The sequence below is a fragment of the Muntiacus reevesi genome, chromosome 17, assembly GCF_963930625.1.
Source record: "Muntiacus reevesi chromosome 17, mMunRee1.1, whole genome shotgun sequence".
Taxonomy (NCBI): domain Eukaryota; kingdom Metazoa; phylum Chordata; class Mammalia; order Artiodactyla; family Cervidae; genus Muntiacus; species Muntiacus reevesi.
Window position 1 is genome coordinate 20,634,899 of NC_089265.1, and position 9,176 is coordinate 20,644,074.

Here is a 9,176-nt window from a genome sequence, read left to right on the forward strand (position 1 = left end):
CTAATCATAACCATTATAATCATAACATAATCATGTCAGCAGCTAATCATAACCAAAATCTGATATGAGTACTAGGGTTTCGCTATTAACAAACTATCCCATTACTTGTGAAAACCTAGGTTGGTGTAATTTCATTGCATTCAATTACCAGGTTTAAAAAGATGGGGAGGGGAGGGGTAAATACCTAAGAAAATAAGAACATTTTAATTTTTTAAATTACTTGAAGAGAGCAACAAGAGTTAAATCACAATACTTTCAACATCTTTTCCTGTTCTATTTAAAATTCCAGGGAAGAACGAGGGAATGAAGGAAAGAGAAATTAGGACTTGAATTAGGAAGGTAGGAGACCTGGAATCTGGTGTTGGTTCTTCAATTAATTCAATATATGATCTACTCAATCAAATGACATAATTAGCCCCAATTTCCTCATCTATAAAAAATGGGAGTGGTACTAGATTATTTTTAAGCTCCCAACTATCACTAACATTTTATCCCTTTATAAGTTTGTCATATACATGACTGTAATGGGGTCTTATATTTTATTAGTAATTATTTTGCCATGGTCTCTCTGAGCCAAGAAAAGCTATATAAAGGAAGAGAGAGAAGAGATACATTTTAAAATTCTGGAGCCCTGGGGAATGGGGGAGGTCTTTATAAGTACCACCTCTACCAGTTAATTGAAAAGTTAGAGACAAGTTTGTGGGAACTAGTACAAAAAAGATGCTTTGTAAAATGAATATGTAAAATAAATAAATTTTAAGCTCTTTCTTACTCCATCTTACCTGATTTTTTGTTGTCGCATTTTGCATTTATCTCATGTCACTCAGAACTCAGTTCTTTAAGTGAGATAAGCAGGTAAACCCAATAAATTTATTAAAATAATGCTGAAGTAGGTATCTACCAACCAAATGCTCTGAAAGGAATGATGTTTTTAAAGTACGCTTATTACAAGTGATTCTGACCTAAAAGGAGTTGGTATAAGAGTTAAAACCAAGAAAAAAGGTTGAGGATTTTGGAAGGAATAGAAAGTGCGAAGCATGAGAATGCTAAAATATGTAGAAATGTCATTAGAAGATGAATAACTCTGTAAATAGCTGTCATGGATTTTAAGGACCCATTTCTAAAGGTCTGCACTTTCTCATTTGTTTCCATTGGATTATGAAGTTTTAGGTCCCTAAGTGTTAGGTGATAGTAGGAACCAGCTGGTCAGGGAAGAGCTTAGTATCACCTGAATAAGTACATTTCATTCGGTCATTCAGTCCTGTCCCACTCTTTTCAACCGCATGGACTGCAACACACCAGGCTTCCCTGTCCATCACCAACTCCCAGAGCTTGCTCAAACTCATGTCCATCCTCTGTCCCCTTCCCCTCCTGCTGCCTTTAATCTTTCCCAGCATCAGGGTCTTTGCCAGTGAGTCAGTTCTTCACATCAGGTGGCCAAAGTATTGGAGCTTCAGCATCAATCCTTCCAATGAATATTCAGGACTGATCTCCTTTAGGATTGACTGGTTGGATCTCCTTGCAGTCCAATGGACTCTCAAGAGTCTTCTCCAACACCACAGTTCAAAAGCATCAGTTCTTAGGAGCTCAGGTTGTTTTATGGTCCAACTCTCACATCCATACATAACTACTGAAAAAATGATAACGTTGACTAGACGGACCTTTGTCAGCAAAGTAATGTCTCTGCTTTTTAATGTGCTGTCTAGGTTGGTCATAGCTTTTCTTCCAAGGAGCAAGCGTCTTTTAATTTCATGGCTGCAGTCACCATCCGCAGTCATTTTGGAGCCCAAGAAAATAAAGTCTTCACTGTTTCCATTGTTTTCCCATCTATTTGCCATGAAGTGATGGGACCAGATGCCATGATCCTTGTTTTGAATACGTATAAGTCAGCCATTTCAGGAGGGTGGAGAATGAGATGAAGAGAAAGGAATAGAAGGAAGAGAGGCATGTGGTGTTTTGTGGAAGATGGATCAGTGAGTAGCTCAACAGAATTAATCAAATCAAATCAACAAATTAATCAAATCAAACCAAAACAAACTGTATATGATCTACACACTGGTAGGGTTTACGAAATATCTCCAGGCCTAAAATAATAGGAGTCTGCTCATTCCCTACTGTCTGGATTTTCTATAAAGCTTTTCTCAGGATCAGCTTTTACAAATGGTATGTGCGCGCGTGTTAGTCCCTCAGTCATGTCCAACTCCTTGCAACCCCATGGGCTGTAGCCTGCCAGGCTCCTCACTCCAAGGAGTGGGTTGCCATTTCGTTCTTCAGCATATCTTTCTGACACAGGAATCAAACCCAGGTCTCCTGCATTGGTAGATGGATTCTTTACCATCTAAGCCACCAGGGTAGGAGTCCTTTTTACTCTATGGAAATAACTTGTATGTATCACCCCTTTGTTAATTACGTAATATAGAAAATTTTGCTTTGAAGCCAGTACTACTGATGAAATAACACATAACTGGCATGGATTACATATTAAGCACAGTAATATAAATTATGTATTTCCCAACTGAGCACCCAATTCTGATTTTCTAATTTGAAGCTTTAAATCAATATAAACCAAATGTTTTTCTGGGGGTAAAAAAAATGGAGAGAGAAGTACGAAGATGATACAATGACCGTCTCACAGACATCTACATTTTCTTTGAAGTTTACAAAGAACCCCAAACACCTGTTAATCCCCTTCCCATTCAGAAGCCCCTGACATTAGACCTCCAGTAGATCTACAGTCAGTGTTGGCACATAAAATGTTTTACCACAGAGTTAAGGTGAAAACTTTAAGACCAATTACAGTAATTAAAACATGCCTCGTTTCCATTTCAAATTTGGCCTTCTCCCAAAATGCAGACTCTGTTTTCTCTTTGGAATACTCTATATTCTGGCAGGATTGAAGCTACTGCCTTTGAACTATTTTCTTGTGTGACTTCTGGGTCTCCATTTCATTTCAACCAAACTCCACTCCACTTCCCTACCTCATCACAAATTTCTTCATCCCTTTGCTTTAGTTGAAAACTGCATTTCACTGAGAATTCCACTTTCTTCTGACAAGATAATAGGTGTGGCTAAGAGTGGGAGTCAGAACCAGTCATGAGAGTCTGTTTTGAGTGGTTTTCAAAATAGCCCTAAACCAGATAGGTAAAAATTATTCATTGCTCTTCGGTTTTCACTCATCTCTTAATACACATAATTGCATTTTGTTTTCTTTATCAGATTAAGCTGTAAATAATTTTAGTATGTGTCTTTACATATTTAATAATATGTTTATAAGAGATAACATATAAACAAAATAGTAAGCACTTTTTCTATTAACAAAGCCACAGGTAGGTCAACAGATTATCAATAACACACAGAGTTTTCTTCTGTGAATTCTGGGAAATTGGCTTCTCATTCTGTCTGTGGGTTATGAGTTACTAAACTCTATCACCTTTTCTAGGACACAAAAGTAAGTACCCTGTACAGTCTTCTGTATCTGCTTCCAACATGCCAATTTAGAATTATAAGCTATAACCTTGCCTAAAATATTTTGTCATTCTCTATTACTCTCTAATCTCTGAACTGCCTTTGATAGTTACAGATATTATACATGGATCTATTCCAGAGCTTCAGGAGCCTTTTGATCTGTTTAAATTCCATCTTGAACAGAAGAATATGCCATCCCCTTTCTAGGGAAAAGTTACGTGACATTTCATTTTATATGTGCCCCAGGTATTTATTACATCTGTATAAATGATGGTGCTTTCCCCACCAGTCATTTGAGACCAACATGTAGGGAAGTGACTCTCAACCCTGGCTCTCAATCATTTGTGTTTCAAATTTTGAAGTCACTGACCACTTCAGGACTACAAAATTAGAATCTCTAGTTCTGAAGATGAACATTTCTGTAGTTGTTATTTTAAAATTCTGGTTCATAGTAAACTCTCAAACAGTACAGAAAATAAACAGAATTAAGTAAATACCTCCTGAAACTTCCCTACCCACCATTCTCACTATCCAGGAGTAACTACTTTTTTTTTTTTTTAATTAATCAACTTTCCGGAAATATAAGTACATATAATTGTAAACACCCCTTCCCAACACACACATTTAGAAAACCATTCTGCAACTTGTTTTCTTTGGTAGTAGATCTTTGACAACCTGCATTAGGAAATAAAGATGCACTTCGTTTTTTATATAGTTGCATAGCTTATATTTTATGGATAAATCCAAATTTTTTAAAATCAGTTTCTTATTGACAAACATATAAACTGTTTCCTTTTTTTTTTTTGCTACTACATATGATGCTATAAAGAACCCTTTTTTCATCCTATATGAGCAATCTGTAGCAATTTATAGAAGTGATATTGCTAAGGTTAAGGGTACATCTCTTGCCTCTCACACACACAAACACACATGCATACAGTATATGTATGCACATATGTGTGTATAAAATCTTTCCATACTTATGTTTGTATATATGTGTTTATGTGTATGTGTATATCTTCAATAATATATACACATATATATACATATATACTTCTCATACTTAGATGAGTTATAGGAGTAGAATTGCAAAGTCAAAGGGTAGTACATGTATACATGTATATGTAATATGCATTTCTTTCATACACATATAAACTCTACACAAATAGTATAAATATTTCCATACCTATATTTATGTATGTGTATATGTGCATACATAAACTCACTGGGATTGCTGAGTCAAAGGGCATGTATATGTATGCAGTTTTAATAGAGACTATAAAGTTGCTTTCCAAAATGAATGTACCAAGTTACAATAGTAGGTAAGGATGATTGTTTTCTGACAACTCTCCCAATATTATCACTCTTTTTATTTCTGCCATACCTATAGGTATATGTCAGTGTTTTTGTTACATTTCTTTACTAATCAGTAAAGTCGAATATATTTTCATAGTTTTTTACCATTTGACTATTTCAATATCTTCTAAACTGCCCATTATATTATTTGCTACCATTCTTACTGGGTTATTTTTCTAACTCACTTATGTATTCATATATTCTAAGAGTTAATCTTTTGTATATATGTTCAACTGATAGTTTTAAAATCTTGCTTATAGTATCCTGTATCTTACACCTTTGGGGTTTTTAGTTTGAGCATGTGCAATATTAAGAAAATTTCTCACAGAATTTTGATAATCAAGAGATACCTGAGAGAAAAAGGTAGCTGTCTCTAGGACATCATGGCTGGGGGTAGTAGAGTTGGATGGTACAGACAAATCATTAGTAAAATGCCCACTCCTATCTCTGCCTGTGGAATGAATTTGCTGATCCAAAATAGAAATCATTTTTAAAAATAAAAAATCATTTTCCTCCATTCAAACACTCAAATCTATGAAGTTCATTTTTAGGCCAAAAATGACCCATCAAAAGCTCACTTCCTGTTGACTCTAGCCTGTAGAACAACAGAAAGGGCACAAGGGTTTTAGTCCAAAGACTTTCTTAATGATTCCAGCCTTGGGACTTGCAGGTCATAAAGTATCCAAGATTTTAGTCCATCTAGGCCTCAGTCTTCTCACCTGTAAGACAGGGTAGTAATCCCAAATTCAAAGGGCCACAGTGAGGATAAAATAAGTAAGAGAAGCCAAAGTGCCTACAAATAACACTGCCCAGCTCTTGGTCATACTGTTTTTGAAGAACACATAGCCCAAGTCATGTGAAACTCCAAATGGCTTTGGAATGCCACAAGTTAGTTGTGTTGGTAAAGATTCATCTTCATAATTATATTTTGCTTAGTCTAATATTAAAATTAGATAGAATTCCCCTGTATACCACAACTAAAAAAACACAGGTGCTGGGCAGCAAGGGAAAACCAAGATGGAATTTAAGTTTGAGTCTTTAATTTTATATTCATTGAACTGTTCATTCACTACTATATAGAGCTTATTGCATAGTCGTTTTATTCTGTGCTGTCATTCAAATGGCATTCTTCTGAAGTGGGTAACTCCCTTTATCCCCAGAACAAGTTTAGGTGGAGAGGAAATGGTTACAGGTGAAGCTATACAGGCCAAATCAATACAGACAGATCCTCGAATTTAAACTTGGGATCTGAAGTTTAAAACTTCATTTGGGAAACTGAAACTCAGCAGGCCTTTTAGGAATAATAGGATAATGTGAGGTTTAATTTTATGTGTCAGCTTGGCAAGGCTATGATATCCAATTGTTTTGTCAAACACCAGTTAAGATATTGCTATAAAGCTATTTTTAATATATAATTAACATTTAAATCCACAGACTTTAAGTAAAGCAGATTATCCTCCATAATCTGTGTGGGCCTCATCCAGTTAGTTGAAGGCCTTAGGTGAAAGAGAGGTTGCCCAAAGAAGAAAGAATTCAGTCTCCAGGCTGCTGCCTTCTGACTCAAAGTTGCAACATCAACTCTTCTCTCGGTCTCCAGCCTGCCTATTTGTCATGCGGACTTCAAGTTTTGCCAGCCCCCAAAACTGGGGTAAGCCAATTCCTTAAAATAAATCATAAAAACACACACATTTGGTTCTGTCTCTCTAGAGAACCCTGACTAATAATTTCAAGAAATGATAATACAGAAATGTATAACACAGGTCTTCTCATCCCCACCCATCATAGTTTACTGCCACAGCGAATAACACTGCCTGGGTTCACGCTTCCACTTCTCCAGGGTGCTTAAATGATACTAACCTGCAATTGGGCAGTATTTCTCCTCCAGGATTCTTTCTCTTATCCCCCATCTCCTAAAACACCTTTCCTCTGTTTGCCAGAAAACGAAATTCCCTCCTTATAATCGTAAGTTTTTACAAGCCCATCTCTCCTATGAGGTTTTTTTGGGGGGTGGAGGTGGGGGAAGGAGAGAGGTGAAGGATGGGATCATGGGCATAGCGCAAACCAGAGCAAGATCGTCTTCCATGGAGGTTACATACTAACTACTGAGAGACAAATAATTACTTACAGTAACTTCTGCAGGGTAAGCGCTTTAGGGGTGGGGGTGGGGGGAAATACAGTGCCTAGAGGGCGGATACCTGACAAGAGACCTGAAGAAGGACGAGCTAACCTTGTGAAGAGCGAGAAAGCGCATTCATTCTGTCACACAAGAGTGGCAAGCAGCCTCAGCATGGAGCCTGGACGGTCAGGAAAGTCTGAGGGAGTCCTACAGGAGAGAGGAGAGGTGCATTTGTAATTTATTTACAGTGGCTATTCGAGCCTGGGGCTTCCCTGGTGGCTCAATCCTAGAGTCGTCCTGCCAATGCAGGAGACGCAGGAGACACCGGTTGGATCCCTGCGTCGGGAAGATCCCCTGGAGAAGGAAATGGTAACCCTCTACAGTATTCTTGCCTCGTAAATCCCATGGACAGAAGAGCTTGGCAGACAGCAGTCCAAGCAAAGTGTCAGACGTGACTTAGCAACTAAACAAAAACATTTAAGCCTGGCCCCCGAGTCTCACTTCAACTGGCCACTCAGGAGGCTGCGTCCTGTGCGGAAGTGAGGGGTGGGGAGTGGAAGCCGCCCCAGTGCAGCTGGACCTGGCCTCGCCGTTCCAGCGCGGTGGCTCGCCCCATCCGAGTCCCACTTGCCTCCTCCAGATAGTGAGGAGCTCGGCGTTCGCGCCAGAGGACCTGTCGGCTGTCTCGCTAGGGATCCACTTCTGCAGCTCGGCCACTAGGCTCGGGCTCAAGCAAAAGAAGCCACTTCAATGTGGTCCACCTTTCAGGCTCCGAAGACTGGGCCTAGTCCCACACCCTCTCTTCCACGCCGAGCGGCCAGGCCGCGCCTCCAGCCCGCGAGGCTCTGGGCCGATCGAGACCGACTTCGGAGCCGAGGAACTGGGGACATCGGGTCAGCGCCGCCCGCCTGCAAGCGGCGTCCTGGGCTGGACCACTCGCCTTCGGGGAGCCGGCGAGTCCGCGTCAAAGCTCTTTCCAGCCCGGGAGCGGGGACCAGTCCGACTGCGCTCCGGAACCCGGCTCTTGAGTGTCCTCAGGCCGCCTCGGTGTCCTCGACTCAACCCCCCCCCCCACCTCCTTTATGCGGCTCTTTCCTTTCCTTCCCCCGCTTTCCTGTGCCGGGTGGACCAGAGCAGCCCAGAGAGTGGGTAGGGGTGTCTAGAAAGAAAGGATCAGTGATGTGGAAGCAAACAGGGGGGAGGAAGGGAGGGAGGCGAGGAGAGAGAAGAGGGACCATGCTGGGGAGTCGGGCAGCGAGAGGGAAGCGCGTCCAGCGTGGGGCCGGAGGAGGAGGGGGGAAGGCTGCGGGAGGCCGGGCCAGAGGACGCAGGGACACCCGGCGAGCGGGGAGCAGCCGTGGGGGAGGGGAGCACGGCGGGAGGAGGAAAGAGGAAGAAGCGTTCAGATGCTTCGCTGAGCGGGATGTCAAAACCGAAAATAAAAATCGCCCGGTGAATGGACTCTTGGCCTAGCCCAGAACCCTCCGCAGCGCGTGGATCTGGGAGGGGAAGGGGCGCCCCGACCCAGCGGGAGTTGGGGTTCGGCTCCGCCTACCTGGTCCGGCGCGGGGCCCGCCGCTCCAGCGGCGCCAGCGCCACGCAGTGTCCAGATGTCGCAGCAGTTTCCTTTAATTCCGCTCGTTTCCCAAATCTAGAAGTGGAGCGTAGCGCCATTTCTTTCAAAAACTGACATCCAGCCTCCTGAATGGCGGATAGAGCCAGGAGATGACTTTGCGTTTTTTTTTCCCCCCTTTCTTTTTGTTTTTTAAATAATCCGGTTTGAAGAAAGGGAGTACCCCCCCTCGCCAGCGAGGGGCGCGAGGAATAAAGGGAGGGGGACAGGGAAGCAGGGACGCGAGCCGGACCGTGGCGGTTCCTGATATGGCCGGGTCAGGTGACGGATGTTGCGAGGGGGGCGGGCTGCCTGGAGATGCGTTGTGGCGTCAGGACCCGGAGCTGTCACCGCGTGGCGCTCCCGCGCGCTGGGTGGGAAGGTGGCGGGGCAGGGGAGGGGGGCAGCGTGGACAAGGCGGGAAAGGAGAGGTGCGCGGGCGAGAGAGGAACCTAGGAAGCTAAGCCTCCCGCGCGCGCGCCGCCCGGCGCCTCAGCCCGCCTTTCCCGCGCGCGCAGAGCGCAGAACGGTTCTGGGCTCCCAGGAGGTTGGGGGCGAGCGAGCGCGCGCCGGCCCGGGCGGGGGCGCGCCTGCGGGGCGGGGATGGGCGGGCGGCTGCGCGTGGGT

The 9,176-nt window shown here is 42.9% G+C and overlaps 1 long non-coding RNA gene across 10 annotated transcripts in view; it reads right to left on the reverse strand.

Moving 5' to 3' along the window:
- The window catches only part of LOC136148671 (uncharacterized), a 72,403-nt gene extending 63,609 nt beyond the window's left edge, over window positions 1–8,794 (reverse strand). For all 10 annotated transcript variants that reach the window (XR_010659545.1, XR_010659544.1, XR_010659542.1 and 7 more), the window contains exons 1-2: window positions 8,493–8,794; window positions 7,049–7,144 (exon numbers count right to left, since the gene is read on the reverse strand). This is a non-coding gene — a long non-coding RNA (uncharacterized lncRNA). The remainder of the gene's footprint in view (window positions 1–7,048; window positions 7,145–8,492) is intronic.
- Between the last annotated feature and the right edge of the window lie 382 nt (window positions 8,795–9,176).